Source organism: Camelus ferus, chromosome 2, assembly GCF_009834535.1.
Source record: "Camelus ferus isolate YT-003-E chromosome 2, BCGSAC_Cfer_1.0, whole genome shotgun sequence".
NCBI classification, from domain to species: domain Eukaryota; kingdom Metazoa; phylum Chordata; class Mammalia; order Artiodactyla; family Camelidae; genus Camelus; species Camelus ferus.
Genome location: NC_045697.1, coordinates 7,176,689 through 7,196,650, shown reverse-complemented (window position 1 = coordinate 7,196,650; position 19,962 = coordinate 7,176,689). Strand labels below are relative to the sequence as shown.

Genomic DNA, 19,962 nt, shown 5'->3' with positions numbered 1-19,962 from the left:
GCTTATCTCAAGAGTCTGCATGCTCATAAATTCACTCAACTTCCATACTCGCTAATTACACTCTGAGTTTAAACCTATCATGGAAGAAATTCAAACCACATGGGTGTTCGTTCGTCTGCAAGCCAAAATTTGCTCAAGATAAGCCAGTAGGAATAACTTAACCTCAGGCCTCATGGCTCTGGAATGTATTCAAAACTTGATGATTTAAGGGAGAAGGTGGCTGAGGGATATTTCAGAGTTCTTTCCAGATGGAAAACAAACATCTTCTTTTTCTAATTGCCCCTTAAACTTGTCATTACTTGTCAGAAAGAGTCAAAATAAATGTACCATGCTTCAAAAGCACCAGTACCTAAGAGATCAGATCGTGGAAAGATGAATCCTCACTTGTCTCTGCAGACATATGCTCTGAACAGATGTTCGGGAAATGAAGGGTCGGCACTTGTGATCATGTATTGCATCATTTCTTTGACCTCAAGATACAAGAAAACAAGAGAAGCCAAACGCACCACTCACCAGGCTATAAAAATGAAACCATCCACGTGCCTCTGATCTATGGACTGAATTCCGCCTTGGCCTGAAAGATGGAGGGTTTTCACAGAAAGCCAGCTGTTCCTTGTTCTGGTATGCTTCCTTGTGAGAGATGGATGAAATCAGGGAACAGGAAAGAAGAGTTTTAGATTTCATTTAATTTAGCTAGTACATCAGGCCATGTGTTCACTGAGCTGACCCAACCTGCTGAAAGGAGAAAGAAAACTGAACACGTACCCAGCTTCCACTGTGACAGACTTTGGGAGTACGTCTTTACTACTGTTCTCAGCAAACCTGTGAGGGTGCAGTTATTTCCTCCACTTTCAGATGAGGAAACCAGAGTCTGGCAAAGCTATGTAAAGTGCCCAAGGTTACACTGTCCCCTTTTGTAGGGCCAGGACCCAAATCCAAGTCTAATTCTGAAGCTCATATGGTCGCCTGAGTTTCACTCTTTCTCAGTAGTAAGTGCTGTATAAACACAAAGCTGTACAGTTATGATGAATATAAATAAAACAACACCAGAACGAGGAAGATGGCTCACATTTGGACACTAAGCCATGTGATGCTTCGTGTAAAGCTACAGAATTTCGGAGATGAAAACCCAGGCATGTGAAGTGAAGGGATATAGTCTCTGGGATCAGAAAGACCCAAGTTCTAGTCTCAGCTGTCACTCTTACTTGCCACATGACCTTGAGCAAATTGCATAACCTCATAGCTGCAGGTTCCTCATCTGAAAAATAAAGTTTTCCCCACCTCCTACAGTTTTTGGAAGGATTAAATGAGATGGTGTGACACGGTGAGAAGGAAAAGTCAAAGAGGAATTCACTAACCAAGTTAATATCTCAATGGCAAGTTGAAAAAGTGCTCATGATAGAATTCTTTTTTTTTAATTAAAAATAATTTGGGGGGTGGGGGGAGGTGATTAGGTTTACTCATTCATTTATTTTTGGAGGAGGTGCTCTGGGTTGGACCCAGGGCTTTGTGTATGCCAAGCATGCACTCTACCACTTGAGCTATACCCTCCCTCTCTCATGATGGAATTCTGCAGAGACGCACGTCAACGCACATTTAAGTTTTCTGTCTGCTGGAAAACAAACTCATTTCAAAACCCTACTAGAGTTCTGTCTATCAGAGACCTGCTTATCCAGCGCTCTGCCAGGAAACAATAACCGTAAGTTTCCTATTAGTGTCAACAGCACGATGGGCGACACACACATGTGCATTTTCAGTCCAACTCCCAGTAAGAATGGAGGTAAATGCAGCAATTAGCAGACGGTTACACTAGGCTTCAAAACCTTATCTGCTGTTCTTATGATCACAAAATTGACACCCACACACAGTTTTGTAGGGAAGGAGCTTATCTCTGGTTAAATAAAAGCTATTTTCCATTTTTAAAAAGTGATAAACTAATTATTAAAAAAATAGAACATACTTTTTTTCCGAAAAAAGTATCCTAGTGCTCCCAAGAGCTATCACCTCTTCCTGTGACGGTTGTTATGCAGAGTTTGTTTACATTGTTATAATTTTATTATAGAGACCTTACCGTTTTACCCAGGCTTTTCCTGTAATGTAGCAAAGATACTTTTAGCAGAGTGCTTAAATCTCTGAAAACAGAATGTGAGATCCAGGACATCCTGCTAACCTGCTCTGTGTCCTTGAGCTGGACCCTCAAACTGCGTAAGCCTCAAACTTCCACATACAAAGTGAGGACAGTAACAGGCAACAGGTTATTGCAGGGCTGTGTGAGGGCAAAGTGAGATGATCTGTGTAGAACTCTTAGGAGGGCACTGGGTAGAAAGTAAGAACACAATAAAATTATATTGTTTATCACTAAGAGGACTTTCTATGATTGCATATGACAAAAAGAATATCAACCAGTTTCGGCAAATGGAAGCACATTTACTTCCAAAATAGAAAGTCCAGCTGTAGACCCGACCAAGAGATTCAGTCAATGGAGTGACTCTCGCTAGGAGACGAGCCCTGACCATGGTTTGGCAGGGGGGCTGCGGTGAAGCAGGTGCTTCCCAATGCCCCCAGCCCAAGGCCAGGGGGGAGAGCCTCTTCCTGTTAGCGCCTGCACAAGTCCCAGGAGTCCCTCTGATTGGAGTCACTTGTTCACCCAAACGACAACAATTGCTGGGAGAATTTGATGCTTTGATTGATAAATTGTGGTAGGCCAGTTAACAGTGCCCCAAAGACGTTCAATAGTCCCAGGAAACTATGACTATCATAACTTCCATGACAAAAGAGACCTTTCAGATGTGGTTAAGTTAAGGATCTTGAGATGAAAAGATTATCGTGGATGATTGGGGTGCACCCAAGGTAATCACAAGGGCTCTTATAAGAGGGAGGCAGAAGGGTCAGACGTCAGGCAATGTGATGATGGAATCGGTAATCAAAGTAACCACAAGCCAAGGAATGCCAGCAGGAAGTGCAAGCTGGAAGTGACAGAGAACATGTTCTCTTCCTGGAGCCTCTGCAAGGAGTCAGCCTTGCCTGATGACACCATGATTTTAGCCCCACGAGAACCATTTTGGACTTCTGACCTCTAGAATAATAATTCTCTAAGCTTGTGGTAGTTTGTTACAGTTGTACCAAGAAATCGAACACACGAGTCTTGGGTCACAGTCCTTCCTCCTGATGTGCTCAGATCACGTGGATGAGACGGGAGGAATGACTCCCAGAGGAAAACAGAGACGCTGTCATCGTGCAGAATGAGTATCAGGGAAAAGTCCACAACGTTTCCGTATCAACACTGGTTTTGTTGCTGCAGCTTTTTAATGTGGTTATTCTTTTTTTTTTAAATTCTGCATGAACAACACTACCATAGCTGACTGCATTCTTGAGTAGCTTTGCCATAGTACACGTCCTCCAACCTCTGTGCCTGTACGTAGGATCCTTGAAAGGAGGGATCTTTCCTTTTTCACCCTGGACACGCATGATGTTGAGATGACAATACAGTGTGGTGATCTGTGCCACAAATCCATATGTCATTTTTAAATTAATATTGATCACATCACAAAAAGATATCTGACAGCAGTAATGAATGTCACACCAGTCAGAATGGCCATCATTCAAAAGTCCACAAACGATAAATGCTGGAGAGGGTGTGGAGAAAAGGGAACCCTCCTACACTGTTGGTGGGAATGTAATTTGGGGAAGCCACTGTGGAAAACAGTATGGAGATTCCTTAAAAACTAAAAGTAGACGTATCTCATGACCCAGCAATCCCACTCCTGAGCATATATCTGGAGAGAACTCCAATTTGAAAAGATACATGCACCAGAATGTTCATAACATCACTACTTAAATAGCCAAGACATGGAAACAACCTAAAAGTCCATGGACAGATGACTGGATAAAGAATTTGTGATATATGTATACAATGGAATACCACTCAGCCATAAAAATTAATGCCATTTGCAGCAACATGGATGGACCTAGAGATCATCATACTAAGTGAAGTAAGTCAGAGAAAGACAAATGTCATATGATATCACTTATATGTGGAATCTAAAAAAAATGAGGCAAATGAACTTATTTACAAAACAGAAGTAGAGTCACAGACATAGAAAACAAATTTATAGTTACCAAAGGGGATATTGGGGGAGGAATGAATTTGGAGTTTGGGATTAACCAATACAGACTATTATACATAAAATAGATAACCAACAAGACCCTGCAGTACAGCACAGGGAACTATATTCAATAACTTGTAATAACCTATAATGAAAAGAATATGAAAAAGAATACACATAGATGTGTAACTGAAACACCATGCTGTACATCAAAAGCTAACAGCATCATAAGTCAACTATACTTAATAAAAAATAAAAAGAAGTAATGAACATGATCAGACAAAGCAAAGCAAATTAGGTTCCATCAACGTAAGCACTAGGCCTCCTTCTTTCACTAACAGGCTTGTTCATCTTAAAGACCCCACTTTCCTCCTTTGAGTCTTGAGTCATAGTCTGCAGAAAAGCAGGAGGTGAATGAGCTAAGTGATGTCAAAGCCGTCTTCTCCGCAGTCGTGGCACTGATTGCAAGGGGAGTACGGTCTCTTCTTGGGGCGCAAGGAGATTGTGAGGTGGGGTGGGGTAGAGGGTTCTGAGTCTGGGAGAGTTGGTGTAATATTGAAAAGAAAGCTTATAGCACAGGGAACTATACTCCATATCTTGTAGTAGCTTACGGTGACAGGGAATATGAAAATGACTATATGCACATTCACGTGTGACTGAAGCATCGTGCTGCACACCAGAAACTGACGCAACATTGTAAAGTGACTATACTTCACAAATAAAAAACAAAAAATCAATCAAAAAACTAATCAAGAGGCCCGAGCACTAAATTCCAGGGCCAACTCCACCAGCACCCAGTTTTCTCTCCTATGTAATGTAAGAACACTGTAATTGAATCCATGGCCATGACAGTAAAGGGGGTTTCCAGGGAGGAATGGGCTGGGGGAAAGTTACGTTTCTGAGTGTGGTAATGATATTGAAGTCATCTGGGAGATCCGTTTAATTGTAAATCGAACAACCAGAGAGAAATTAATCCTGACAGTCTCCTTGAATATCAGAATTCAAAGCAGAGGGTCTTGGATAATATGGCCAAAATCCACAGGAGATTTTGACCCATCTTCATTCTCCCAATCTACCCCAGGCCCACCTCTGCCCATTGAGAACCCGGGTCTAGATTATATTCAACTTCTTCTGTGGTTCTCTGTCTTCATTGACCTACAATTCTATGCACTGTTTTTCCAGGTGCTGGAGCTCTTCAGACACAGGAGAAAGACATGGAACTACCACCATCGCCATATTTTCCACCCGCTGTTTTTTCTGGGCCAGGATGCAGACAGGGCTTTATGCCAGTGTGCCCAGGATTCAGGACACTATCCCAGCACAAAGCCACCTCGGCCTGACGGGCTGAAATGACACAGGCCACCCCAGGACTCAAAGGTAGGATCCTGAGGTTCTCAGGCGAACACACGCAAGTGAGAAGTCAAATCTGGCAGCCACACTGGCTGCCTCCCGCGGTGAGATGCTGGCCGCTGCGAGATTCTCGCAGGTTCCGAAACTCAGTCTTTCCTGACAATTCAGCATCAGGCTCTGACAAGACAAGCTGCTTCATTATCCATCTGGGAAAGAGGGACAGGCAATTTTGCCGAGGCAGTAATTGTCGATGGGGGAGGTTGCTCTATCCAGGGAAATACGTGTTGTCTAGCGCCATGTTGGGGCATTAGCAAGTCATTTCCAGGACGGCTCTGAAAAATGAAACCATCTTTATTTGATGCGGTGTCATTACCACTATTTATGACTCAGACCAAACATTCAAATCACGGGGAGTTTGAGCAATTCAGCAAATGAGAAGAGACTAGAAAACTAAAGAAAAAGAACAGTTCGGCCATAGGACATCTCTGCTTTACCAAAGACAATTAACTTTTAAAAAGGAGCATGATTGAAAAATTAGAAGGCGACCTCATGACTTTTACAAGAAAAGGAGGGTCAGAAGACATATACTGAGTGTTACTTTTTGTCAAAAATGAGCTATATTCTTCACATTTGGGATCTTTTTAAATCTGCAAAAGAAAACTTAGAACTGTGTTGATTTTATCGATGAAAGTATCGAGGAACAAAACACCAGCATACATTGTGTAAAATGATTTCTCCAAGCTCTTCTAGTGTATAAGTGGGAAGAAAAAACCCTCCTCCTTTTCTTTCCAGAGCAACCCTGGCTGTGTCTCCTGGTCTAAACTGAAGAATCTTTGTCCTCCCAAGCAAAACATTCCGTGGCCGCCTTCCTGGTTGACTTGGGGTGATGGTGGTGTCTGGAACAGAGTCTTAGTCACAACCACCAGTCACAGTGCACCTGACCAGATGCTCGTCTGGGACTCTGACAAGTCATATGTGTGATCTGGGAATTCTGTTTCCCAGTGACGGAAAACCGACATCAAATTGGCAAAAGTAAAAGGGGAATTTGGTGTCCACCAAATACTGAGGCATTTGAACACAGGGTTAAATGACTTAATGGGAGAAACATAGGGCCCATTGTTTTCTTTTAAACAACTTTGTTGAGGTGTAATTTCTTTACAGTAAGCTATGCATATTCCAGACGTACAATGTGATGAATTTTGATGTACACACCTATGAAACCACCGCCACAATCACGATACCTAACATTTCCATCATTCCCTAGAGGTGCAAATTTCAAATTCCCAGTTTATCCCTTCCTACCCTCTTTACCCCCTGGTACCCACGAGTCTGTTCTCTATGTCGGTGAGTCTGCTTCTGTTTTGTAAATAAGTTCATATGTCTTTTTTTTTTAGATCCCACATAGAAGTGATATCATATGGTATTTTTTCTTTCTCTTTCTGGCTTACTTCACTTAGAATGGCGATTTCCAGGTCCATCCACATTGCTGCAAATGGCTTTATTTTATTCTTTTTTGTGGCTGAGTAGTATTCCATTGTGTGTATATATATATATATATATATATATACCAACTGGAACCAGGGGCTCAGGATGCTGCTACAATGTGTCCTCTTTCTCAGTCTCTACCCCTGCTTGTGCCTATAGTCCCTGCATCACCCTCACTCTCTTTCTACAGATGGGCTTGCTCCGTGTAGCAGGAAACATGTCTCCCAATCTCTGGGGACGGACTGACTCACATTCCTTCTGGTCCAGACTTAGAAAACAGCTCACCTCCTATTGGGTGCCCACCCTTGGGCCATCATCTAAGGCCAAATAAATAGCTCTGTATGATCGTGGTAGCTCCTGTCCTGACAACACACATGAAGTGGGAAAAGAGAACTTTCCAGAGCAGTAAGACTCCTGGGCTGACCTTACCATTGGCATCCAAGGCACAATAGAGGAGTACAGCCATTGGGCAAGGGAGAAACTTCCACGAAGTCTAATGTAAACATTTCAATGTCCTGGGAACTTGCTTACCTTTTCAAACTCCAAGTAGACGGCTGTCAAGACTTCAGAGCATGCACGCATTCACTTATTCATTCCTCAGACATGTACTGGTGCTAAAATAGAAGAAAAAGGAAGAATAAGATATGCTCTCTACCCTCAGAGTTTACTGCCTGCCAGGGGAAACAGACAAGTATACTAATGATGTCAGTATTTTGAGCCGAGTGTGTTAATGAGGGTCTGTAGAGGGCAGTGTTTTTCATGCTGTATGTTGAGACCCATCGGCAGGTCATTAAATCAATTTAGTAGGCTGCAGACAGCATTTTAACAAAAAGAAATAAAACAGGCCAGAATATATATCAGTGCGTGTTGCACAGCAGCGAAGACGCAAGCATCCGGTGAAACAAGAGTGCTTCAATTGTGTTGGAGGCTGTGAATGTGGAGGTTTGTGTACCAAGTCACGACGTAAAATGCGTCTCTTGCTTGTGTCAGGAGTCTTTGAAAGAAACTGATATGATGTGAGCAGGAACACAGAGAAGGGACGCCTAGATGAGACTAGCAGGAGGTGGCAGAGGAAAGGTTTCTGAAGAAGAGAGCGCTTCATCTGAACCCCGGAGAAAAGGCAGCAATTCCAAGAGAAAGGGCAGCTTGGGAAGAGCCGAGAGGCGTGAGAAAGCAGGGTGGCTTGAAGGAGACTCGCAGCTGAAGAGCAGCAGCTGGGGACCTCCGACGGGCCAAGCTGTGAGCCAGCTCGTGTGGTTTTCATCTCAAAACCCCTACAACACGTTCTGTCATTCAGAATGAAACCTCAATCCTCCAAATAACCCATAAGACCCCAGGCAACCGGTCCCTCCTTCACAGTTGCCGCCTTGTTCATTCACTTCTTATATTCTAGCTACGCTGACTTCACTCCTGGTCCCATGTATTCCACCTGCTCCTACCTCGGGATTCTGTGCGTGCTCTTCCATTTGCCTGAAGTGTTCTTCCCCGGATATCTGAATGCCTCCATCTCCTCCTCCTTCCTATTTCTGCTCACATGTCCCTTATCAGTGAAGCCTTCTCTGAGCGTTCCATGCAAATGCAGAGCCCAGCACCCCCTTTTCCCTTCCTTGCTAGGCTTGTTTATGACATTCAACATTTAACATAATTGATTTTTGTCTTATTTCTGTCTTCTGCTCCACTAGGGTGCATGTTTCAAGAAGGCAAAAATTTACAGCTACTTTAATCCCTACTGCATTCCCTGATGCTTATTTCAATGCCTTGTATGGGGCAGGAACTCAATACATGTCTGGTGAATAGATTAATGAATTGGGATAATAATAGTACTGACTTCATACAGGGGTTGAAGTCTTCAGTAATTGATGACAATAACTTAATATGGTGACTGACATAATAAGTGATCAGCAACTATGAGTTTGTGCTAATAACAATTCTTAGGCATGGCTGCCTTTGTCTAAGGTGGACACTGAAACGTAGTCTGCATTCTGGGGACAAAAATAAGCAGCAATAATCAGGTGGGAGCCACAGAATCTAGACATAGCTCTATAAAACAATTTGTTCTGATTCTTTAATGGGAAACTTTAGGATAACACACCCCATGTAGTTGAAAGTGAATACAATTCACCTACGAAATGAGAACTCTAAATTGTTTACTATCTTCCTGATCAATGCGTTGTGCTACAAATACTGCACAGTAGATTTCTAATGGAAACGTCAATCTCTTCTTCAATAATGTGGTCAGCTCTAGCCAGATACAACTGAAAGACAAGACTGTAGTTTGCTTTGCCTGGATTTCTTCCTTTCTTTCCTGAAGTTTGGGGAAGGTGTCCTTTTTTTGGCAACAAACGTTTTCGGAGTGCCTAATATATCAAGGCACTGTTCAAGGGAAGAAGGATTCAGCAGCTAAGAAGACAGGCTTGGTTTCTGCCTTCACAGAGCTTTACTCTGGCAGGAAAGAGGGATAAGCACGTAAGAAATTACAGCAGGAAAGCGTTAGCAGGTGGAAGAACGCATATGCCAGAAGCAACTAACTTAACTGGGGGTGAGGAAGGAAGATGGGAGAAGATAATTCTTTGCTTCTCAGAAGAGGAGAGGCTTAAGGAGAGGTGTGACGTTATCCTGGGAAAGATTAACACACAAAACAAAATAAAACAAGAAAATTCTTGGCAGAGAAGCTATCCTGGTAAAGTGAAGGGTGCTTCCAGGCGGGTGGGAAATACATATGATGGCTTGAAGCCTGGAGAGTAGCTGAAGGCCTCAGAGTCTTAAACGTTCTGAAAGGTGCTCTTAAAGGTAACACAAGGCTTACCTGTCATATCACACAAATGGCTTGGCCATAATGAGCACAATTTCTCAGACTCTATTAGTGATGGCAGAAAATTCTTAATCTTCCTTTAACATATGTTCAAAGTTAACATTAAATATTAATAAACAAGATTTGATTATTTTTCTACAGTACACTCTGAAAATATCTCCTGATGACTTTTAAACCCTGCCTAGAATTCTCTGTTTTCCAGGTTCTGGAATTTTCTGTCTCACTCAGTCACAAGAGCCCACAGCTGCCTTGCACTTTGTATACTGACCTTCTTTCAGAGATTCTTACATATTCATGCATATTATGCCTTCTCTTTTTCTTTTTCTTTTTTTTTTTTAATTGAAGTATAGTCCGTTTACAGTGTGTCAGTTTCTGGGGTGCAGCATAGTGCTTCGGGCATCCATGTACATACACGTACTCCTTTTCATATTCTTTTTCATTATTGGTTACTACAAGGTATTGACTATAGTTCCCTATACAGTGTGAACTTGCTGTTCATGTATTTTATACATACTAGTTAATATTCGCAATAGTCTTCCTCCTTTTTATGAAAAGAGTAACTTACCCGTAGAGACTGAGCCAAACGCAGATCCTGACTGTAGGCACCACGTGGGAGCCTTGGCAATTCCTTCCACTATCAAGCCCCAGCTAGGGATGCCCTACAGAGCCCTGGGTAGACTGGCAGATCCCAGGAAATCTACAGTGTAAGTGCAGAGATAAGCCATGTAAGTATTAAAAGACAAGTAGCAAGACAATGCAAACTTTGTGAGGTGACGAGTGATTCATCCAAAAAGTAATAGAAAATCAAGAGAAGAAGAGACCATCACAGTCAGAAAGGCATCCCGGAGCAATAACAGTTTGAACCACATCTTGAACCATGAGTAGGATTCTGATAGATGGGTGCCAGCTGGATAATCCCACCTAGGGCCAGGGAAGGTGGTGGGGGTGGAGGGCAGAGAGGCTGGAGAGAGAGCATGAGTGAAAAAGCTTTGTAGAAACCTGCAGCTAGTGTTCTGGGGTTCCGTAGAGATTCTCTTGAAGTTAGTCATCTCTTTGCTTGCAAACTTAGATTCATTCATTCATCTAAATGAGGGCTTGCTTATTAAAAACCTAGGATTCTGCAAACTTTTAGGACAGGATTTTAAATCGAACCAAGGAAATATGAAACAATTTTTAACGAGTAAAGGCATGAATCATGATAGTCAGCTCTTTTACAGTCTGAGCTATTTAAGTTTGAAGCTCAAGAAATTACACATTTAAGTGCCTAAGTAGTCTTCAGTTGACTTTTAATTAACCTCTTTTGCCATTTCTCATCCAGGGAAATTGAAAAATATTTTTATAGTCCAACAAAAACCTACTTTATGAAAGAGTTACACAAATTTGAAAGTCACTCATAATAATCTTTCAGAACATGTGATGTTTGTAGCTGAATCAAGCCAAACTGTATTTATCCCTTATCCGTCCTAGTTATCTTGGCATCACTCTCTTATTAATAAGATTCAGACAAAGTTCAGCCTTCTGGCACAAAAGTGAAAACCCACGGTGATTTTAAAAATGATTTTCTCTAATCAGGTGGCATCTCATTAGTTGTGATTCCTTTCTTTTAGATTCTGATGTTTGCAGATGCTTTTGAAGGGAACAAAATTTAAAGCATGCTCTCCCAAGTGTGCACCTGCCTCTTCCAGCAGTTGTCTTCTTCTAGCCTTCTGGTTTGGAGGAGAGGATTCTTTTTTTTTTTCTACTCAGCTGAATTTAATCTCAAAAAAATGATACCCATGCCTTTTTCTTTAAATCTCTATATGTTTTTCTTTAAACCTCCACCCCTGTTCAAAAGAAGATGACCATGATCGATTTGCCTTTAAAAAGGATATAAAGGCTATGTCATTCAATTTTTATCTTGAAGATAGTAAGTGGAGTCCCCTAGTTCCCTTGGCACCCAAAATAATAAGGTTCTTATGTCTCCCATGGTAACTAGCCACCAAAAAGGATTCCCTAGTGTGTCAGTCAGGGTAGGCTAGGCTGTGCTCTAGTAACAAGTAAACTTTATGATCACAGTGGTTCAGCACAACAGAAGTTGGTTTCTTCCCCATGCAAAGTCTAATGTGGCTTGTCTGGGATGCTCCTTCATCCAGCAATTCAGGGATACATGCTCTCTTCATCTATAATAGAGCCACTGTAACATGCTGTTTTTAGGGTCCCTTCAGCACAGGGAGGAAAAGGGAGAAGAAACACACCTTATAACTGCCTCCCCTGGAAGTAACGTGTGTCATTCTGTTTCAGATTCTTTGGACAGAAGGAGTCCCTTGGCCTCAACCTAATTGCCAGAGCAAGTGGGAAATGAAGGGGGAGCACAGGATGTTTGTCAAGGAATAACCGTCTCTGGATCAGTTAGATAATAGATTACATCTGGGTCTATGCTAAGCCAAGTTCAGAAGAAGCAGATGGAGAACGTGATGTTTTCAAATCATTGTCTGGAAGTAATCTGGACTGCAAAGTGTATACATTCTGGAGACAGAGTATATATACTGCCTGGCTTACCCCTTTCCAACAGTAAGACCTTCAGCAGATCACACGTACACTCTGAGTCTCAGTGTCGTCATCTGTAAAATGGAAAGAATATTGACAAGGCAGTTGTAAGGATTAGAAATAATCCTCTAAAGCTTCTGGAAAAGGGCCTGGCAAATACTACCTATCCAACTTTAAAAGTAGTAATTATTGGTAACATATTTTATTGATAATAACAAAATGGTGATATCATTATCATCATGCAAAATAATTAGTTTGTTATATTTAATTTACCAAAAATAATTAAAACAGTTTTGAAATGTAAGCATCTCTTGAGACTTCCGAGTTGAGTTCAGAGGTGGCCTGGACCCTGCATTGAATTTACTGTTAGCAGGAAATATGATATGTTATTAAATGTAGAATTTCTCATTTTAGATTTAAAAAAAAAAAACAAGCTTTTAAAGCAATTGCAAACTTTTTAAAGGGACATTAATGTAAGCGGAGATGTGTTTCCATGGCAATGTCTGAAAACACAAAGGGAAGAAGAAGGGAAGGGGCATTTAGTGAGTACACACGTGATGTTAAGCAGTGTGCTTGGCACTCTGGATCCAAAGTCTGTCTAAAACTCAGGAACACACTATGAGATCAGGAGGATGGTCACCGTTTAATGGAAGAACAAGCGGAGTCAAGGGTAGAGAGACTTTCCGCAACCATTTGACTGTGGCCTGAGTGGGACCTGACCCCACCTTTGCCCGCAGCTCCTGCTCAGCTTCTCTGCACCACTGAGCCTCCTGCAACTGCATCTTCTTTGTTTCTCATGCAGAATGTCCCACGTTTTCTCAGCCTCATTCCTCTCTTTGTTCCCACACTTTCTCAGGGCTTCTCCGAGGGTTAACATACGAACCTCCATCTCCAGCCTCATCTCTTACCGGCACCCCAGGTCCCCATTTCCTTCTGACAATAGGATAAGTGTCCTTAGGTGCACCACCTTGCCTACTCACAGACAGTTCTCTCTTATAGCGGAAAGCCTGTGATAAAAACGCGGAGGGTGGTGGCGCACCGCAGTCCCCTTGCCGAGCCATCCTGCGGAGGGTCAGTTAGGCAAGAATCATCAACAGAGGCCCCGTCTGGGGGAAACGTGGTGAGGAAGAGAATACATGCACGGTCTCAAAGGGTCATTCATTGAGAAGGGAAAGACAGTCACTACTCAGTGATGAAAACAGATGACACGCTGGCTGTGTGATCAAAATCTCCCTTAGCAATGAGCAGCGGTGGGGCGACCGCAGCCTCTGGATGGGATGCACTGAGGAGGAAACGCTGCCGCTGATGAATAACCTGAATCTAATCATCAGGAAACATGGGACAAACGCACGCTGAAGGGTAGCCGACAACTGGCCTGGATTCTTCCAAAAGGTCAACGTACGGAAGTGGGAAGGACTGAGGAACCTTCCAGATTGAAGAGGCTAAATAGACACAGCCACTAAATGGACCAGATCCTGCACTGAAGGGGACAGGGCTTCAAGGACAATAACCAGACAATTAACAAATATGGGACATTGGAAGGTAAATCTGATGAAAGAGTTGTAATGATGTCACATTTCCTAAATGCCACAGTATTGTGGTTATTTAAGAGAACATTCTTATTCTTAGGAATTATAGACTGAAATCGTAATAAGTAAAACCGCAGAATGCATGTGATCCGCTTTCAAATGGTTCGGAAAAACAAATCATCATTTTAGAATTCATAATTTGCACACACATATCTGCATAATATATGTATGTGTGTGTATATATTTGTATATCTATTTATATAAAGAGAAGATGATGAAGCGAATGTGGCAAAATGCTAAAAACTGGTGAGTCTGGCAGGCGTGTATGCAGAAGTTCTCTAGAGAGACTGTTTTCTCAGCAATTCAATGAGCTTTAGAAGCTTAAACAAATTGAAGTTTCTATTAATAGTGAGTAATTACTGTGTGCCCATCATTTGCTACAGCATGTCCTCGGCAGGTCACAGGCATTCTTTCTACACTTTCTAAAAAGCTCTGGATGTGGAAATGTGTCTTCATTTTCATGTGTAGATATGAGGAAATTAAAACAAGATACTCACTGCAGGATGTGGCAGGATCCCAGATTTGAATTCAGACCAGGCTCACTTCCCCTCGCTAGAAAGGACAGTTCCCTTGAGGTCAGGCAGGAAGAGGCGGGGCTTCACCTTTCTGGAGCTCACAGCCCACAGGGAGGGTAGAGGGGGGAAGAACAGGTAGGAACCGGATGCCGCAGAGTGCTGTGACGGTGCTGCTACATTCTCCCAGCCACTGTTTATTGAACACTTCCTACACACCAGTGCCGGGGGGTCATGGTGAGCTTTCTGGGACCAGAGCTGTGGACGGCAGAGCCCCGGGCTCCACCATTCCAGAGCTCCCACTGCAGGGGATGTGATGGCCCTGGTGAACACAAGCACTGCAGAGAGCACCTGGATGAGCATCTCACCTGGACCAGGAGGCTGAGGCAGGCTTCTCAGGGAGGACGCTACTGCTGCCCTGATGGATTTCAGAGATGGGTGAACCTGTGAAACCTTGCTCGCCTCTGTGTTCTAAAGCCGGGCACATGGGGAATTCACCAGCTGGTGAACTTGGAGAAAGGATATAAAGGTGTTCTCTACTGTGTGCAGAGGCACTATTTCTCACTGAATGAGTGAATGAATGAGTGAGTGAGTGAATAAATCCCCACCTGTGACTGCAAGGAGCCCAGTGGGATGAGCTGTCCTACAGAGGAGCCTCTCTGTCCTTCTTCCCGGTCACCAGAGGGAGGGGGCCGGTCCCAGCAAGCCTTTCCCTCCCTCACTGATCCAGCAGTGAGAAGAATTTGAGGGCGTCGGCTCATGACTAACCCCAGTCAGGGGGCTTCCTGATCACCCTGGCTTCTGTGATATGCTTTTCAATTAGAGGAAATACTTTACTAAGAAAAGCCATTCAGCTCAGTCTCTTACTCACTTTCTCTCTTTTTTTTTTTTTTCTTCCTGAGTTGCTCAATACTTTCTCAAGCTCTTATTTTCACAGAGGAAAGCTGGGCCACCTTCCCGAAGCTTGCCTTGGGTTTTGTCCTTGCCAATGTCGTGTGAAGCCAGCAGCCCACGTGCCTCTCTCGGTCGGAAGCAACGGCCTTCGGCTCCAGCCAAAGATCACAATCATTGTCATAACAAAACTATGCACTTCCAGTTCTGCTCGGTGTTTTTCCTCACATGCTCTCTTTTCATGTACAGAGTAGACTTACGAGGATGTGAAAGACCCTTGCGGATAAAATGCCTGAGGATTTCTGCATCCCTTTGGCTGATGCCTCAGAAGCCCCCAGGGGAGCCCCCTTGGGGCAGGAAGCCCTGCTGACTCATTTCTCTGAACTTTGCTCAGCCAACCAGGCCAGCCAACTCAGCTCTTGCTTGTCTGTGTTCCCTATAATGGAGTTCCGAGTTCCAAGTTCCAGGTGAGGTATGTTTCACTTGATAAATAGATCTCATAGCTAGAAGGAAAAAAAAAAAAAGGTGGGAGACTAGTAATCAGCAAAGTTACAATATCATCCTATTGTTGGTAAGGAAATACATGCCTAGTAAAGTAGATCGTTTCATTTGCCTAAAATGACAAAACTAATTCGGGGCAGAGCAGAAACTGAGTCCTCATTCTGATTTCTACTCTAGAACATGTGATGGTTGCATCTGGCTAAACCAGTCACAGTGAATGAAAAGGACCAGTGATTGGGCCCAGGAGGGAAGAAAATAACAATTAAAAAAATCCGGAAAGCTGAATTTCTGACATGCCCTCCCCCACCCCCAACCCCCGCTTCCTGTGCCTGACTCTCGGATCTGAGTTCCTGACTCTGGAGAGGTTATAGAAGCCATGGTGCAGCCACCTCTTTCTTCCGGACGGAGCTCCACTTCCCTTGCTAGGAACCCCTCTGGCTGTGGGAGCGCAGGGCCCTCTGTTCCGGCTCCTGCATGTTCTTCCAGGTGGGAGCTACCTTGTCACGTTTACACACACCCCCTCCCCCGTTCTTATGAACTGAAAGACTAGATCTGAGGCTTACCTGAAACCACCCATGGGAACACTTTCTTTCTAATGTAAAATAACAAGGCTTTATAGTGTTTAAGTTGCTCCAATCTTCCTTGCAGGGAGCACAGAAAGACAGTCAGCTTCTGGATGAAGGAAACAAGTCTCCTCCACAACTTTCAAAAATCATCAGAAGGGTCCCCAAGCTGCATAAGGTTCCGTGGAGAATGCGAACTCAGGTGTAGGTCAGCCTCCTCCTGTGCAAGAATGATGGGCCTGGCGATGCTCCCCGGGGACAGGGCCCCCAGTGACACTCTGTGTGCCACCCAGAGGCACTGGGCCAGGAGGCGGGCCATGTCTGCAACTGAATTGCACTTCTAGGAGGTCCAAGGGGTGATTATTCCCAAGCATTCAGCAGACTCAGCACATTTTTAAACACACTTTTTCTTCCTGTAAAGAAAAAGATGTTGGCTTGTAGCTTCCTTACCTGTAATTTCTTAGAATGGTTTTCATACTCTTCCTTTTTAATATCTCTTCCTTCTTCCTTCCTTCCTTCCTTCCTTCCTTCTTTACTTCCTTCCTCTGGTAATCTTCCTCTCTCTCTCTTTGGCCAAAACAATACCATTTTTTTCCTGTTCAATCCCTGAAGACAGCACCAAATTACATTTATTTTTAAATGATGACAACAGTGGAATTACTGAGAACCATTTAAAAAGAATGGTTAAAAACTGAAAGTTCGCAGAGTTGATTCTCCATGAAATGATACTGATTTGATAGATCCAGGGGCTGAGCATTGCCTTCTTCTGTCATGTGAATCAAGTGTCATCTTTTCATTTTAAAAGAAATGGTTATATTGGCATCTCTTTTATGATTGTCTGTGGGCTGCGTCCTTTCTGTGAGGTAGAATGTCCATTCGCATAGTCACAAAGGAACTTAAGGAATGTCGGCTCAGGACATCGTACGGCTCAGGACATGTACTAATTTTCCCAGTTTCTCTCTTACTCTGACTGCCTGGCTGAGCAAAAAATAAATAAAAGTTGTGGTTGTTTGTCCTATTGCAAGGTGATTATATGGACCAAATAAACAAATGGAACGACCCGTCAAGTTTTCCACATGGGCCATAGGTTAGAGTGGACCAGATCACTTCACATCTTTTCAATGCATCTGTTTTGAACTTAACCTGCATTGGACTCTACTCGCTCATGCTTGCTGAATCTGTGAACTTAAATATGTTACCCCACTTCTCTGAGACTCTCTTTCCACATCCGTGAACTGGAGGTACTGCTAGCATCCACAGGGCTGACGGTGGACCAAGCAAGAAACTGTGCAGTCTGCAGGGACATCTTGCACTCAGTAGGCCTCCATCAACGTGGTTTCCTGTAATTTCACCAGAGCTGTGTGCTGACCCGATGAGGTCGGCAAATGCTGTAATTTCTGCTCTGCAGTGGAGGTGCTGAGCTCCGAGAAATAAAATGAACTGATCAAGATCTCACACGTGGTTCAGTATCCAGTTAAACCACTGGTTCTCAAGCAAGGATGATTTTGCCTCCAGGGGACATTTGGTGATGCTTGCATACTGCGCACTGTCACAACAGGGGAATTACGCTATTGGTGTCTAGTGGGCAGAGACCAGGGATGACGCTAAACACCTTGCAATGCACAAACACAACTCCCTACAGCAAAGAATCGTCCAGGCGAAATGTTGATGGCGCCGAGCTGGAGAAGCCCTGGTTTAGATCCGTGCATACTGACATCAAATCAAGAGTTCTTTTCAATTCACTTTACATTTCCCAAAGTACATCAAAGCACCTTGTAAAACTAAAGCACTATTTTGGTTAGTTGAAAGGCAGGATAATAGAAGAGAAAACTTTAAGGTTTGACATATCTGGGTCTATTCTCAGCTCTACCATTATTAACATTTAATCTGTGTGACCTCAGGCAAAATTAACTCATCTGAACCCTGGATTCTCTATTTGTGAAATGTAACAGGACACTTCAAAAGTTAGAAATCATATAACTAAATGCCCCATTCACGGCAGCTACAGATACAGTTATTATGATAGTTGACTTGTCATTTATGGACGTGGGTGTAGATAAATGGGATACCTTTCATTTTTTAAATAAGCATTAATGAATGCACACCTTGTGCTAAACCCGCAGGGGTAACGGGAAAATAATCTGAAAGACTGAACATTCAACTCTACGGAAAATGCACTACCCCAAAAAGACCACCTAAATGACTGGATAGGACTCAGGTTTCCAGTTTGGAATAAATTTAGAAAAACCAAATAAGATGTGAAAATAGAAAGATGCTTTTTTTTTTTTTTGGCATATTTTAGTGTACTTGAAAAGAGTGGTTAACAACTGAAAGTTCACAGAGTTGATTCTCCATGAAATGATACTGATTTGATAGATCCAGGGGCCCCATAAGAGAAAAAAATCCCAGCAATTAGTTGAGTTGCCATCTGTCCAGAAGCTTCCCAAGTTCGAGATGAGCACAAAACCAAAATTGTTTCTTTAAATGAAAGAGGAAAAACAGGTCACCATCAGAGGAGAGGAAAGACTGTCCTCTTGCACGAGGGACAAGCCCTCTAGGAGGCCTGGAGGTGTTTGATCTGGTCCACTGTGCCTGTCTTTTCGTCTTTTTTATCTTTGAGGCTGACCCTCAGTGCCTGCCCCAGACTCTGTCTACTGGTCGGTTAATTGTTGACTCATCGGTTCTCTGCCCGGGAAGGGCCTGACTCTGGTGAGAGCTGCCAGATCTGGTCCTAGGGTTTATGGTTAGGGTGGCTAGATAAAATACAAGATACCCAGCCGCATCTGAATTTCAGGTAAACAAATTATTTCTTGTGTATGTACATCCCAGATGTTGTATACAAATATTGGGACACACTTATACCAAAAATAAATGTTGTCTACCTGCAATTTAAATATAACTGGACATTCTGTATTAGTGTTTGCTTCATCCAGTAACCCTACTCCGAACAATGGCAAATCTAGATCCCGATCCAAGGCCAAGTTAAGGGGAAGAGGGTACCCACATCACCATCCATCCACACTGTGCCCCATCCAGACTGAGGTACAGGAAAGACTTCACCTCGAGTGTTCATGGTTGTATAGCTATAAATGCAAATGTAACTATAAACATAAATATATTCAAAACTGAGGTTTCCAGGGAAGAGTGGCCTGGAAGGTTGAAAATGCCCAGCCACCTGGCTGCATATGGAGAGAGGCGTGCCTTCTCTTTATATTAATATTATTGGATCTCTCATGGGCCTCATGCGTAAGCGTCATTATGTCTATTTCACAAATCAGAAACTAAAAATCAAGGCATAAAGCAACATTGAATCTTAGCCAAAAGTGAGCTAGATTTACAGTCTATAAGGCCAAAATTTGAATTTCAGCCCTACCCAGATAATACTACCAGAAATACCTTAACATTTTGAGTCTCTCATTGTCATTGTTAAGCAAATAATACACAGACCACTGGGTGGAGGGAGGAATTCATGTATTGATGTATACAAAGTACCAAACAGCCCTGGAAGAGGTACCCAAAAAATGACAGCTACTGGCATTCATTTCTATAAGGTAAGTTTCCCTTGAACAGTGATGCTGTGACTAAAATCAGGGACTTGGTACATAGCATAGTCATGGGCACATGGAG

The 19,962-nt window shown here is 43.0% G+C and overlaps 2 long non-coding RNA genes across 3 annotated transcripts; one reads left to right on the top strand and one right to left on the bottom strand.

Annotated features, from left to right (window-relative positions):
* Positions 1-591: 591 nt before the first annotated feature.
* LOC116667963 lies at positions 592-16,468 on the bottom strand. Of its 2 annotated transcripts, none has more exons than XR_004324968.1 (5): positions 16,336-16,468; positions 14,366-15,774; positions 12,292-12,353; positions 7,473-7,555; positions 592-630 (listed from the first exon to the last, which is right to left on the bottom strand). It is a non-coding gene; the product is annotated as an uncharacterized LOC116667963 (long non-coding RNA). The 2 variants fall into 2 exon arrangements; XR_004324970.1 differs by lacking the exon at positions 592-630 and adding an exon at positions 4,390-5,788.
* Positions 15,611-19,234, top strand: LOC116667962. The gene is made up of 2 exons (XR_004324967.1): positions 15,611-15,743; positions 16,421-19,234. It is a non-coding gene; the product is annotated as an uncharacterized LOC116667962 (long non-coding RNA).
* The last annotated feature ends 728 nt before the right edge of the window (positions 19,235-19,962 follow it).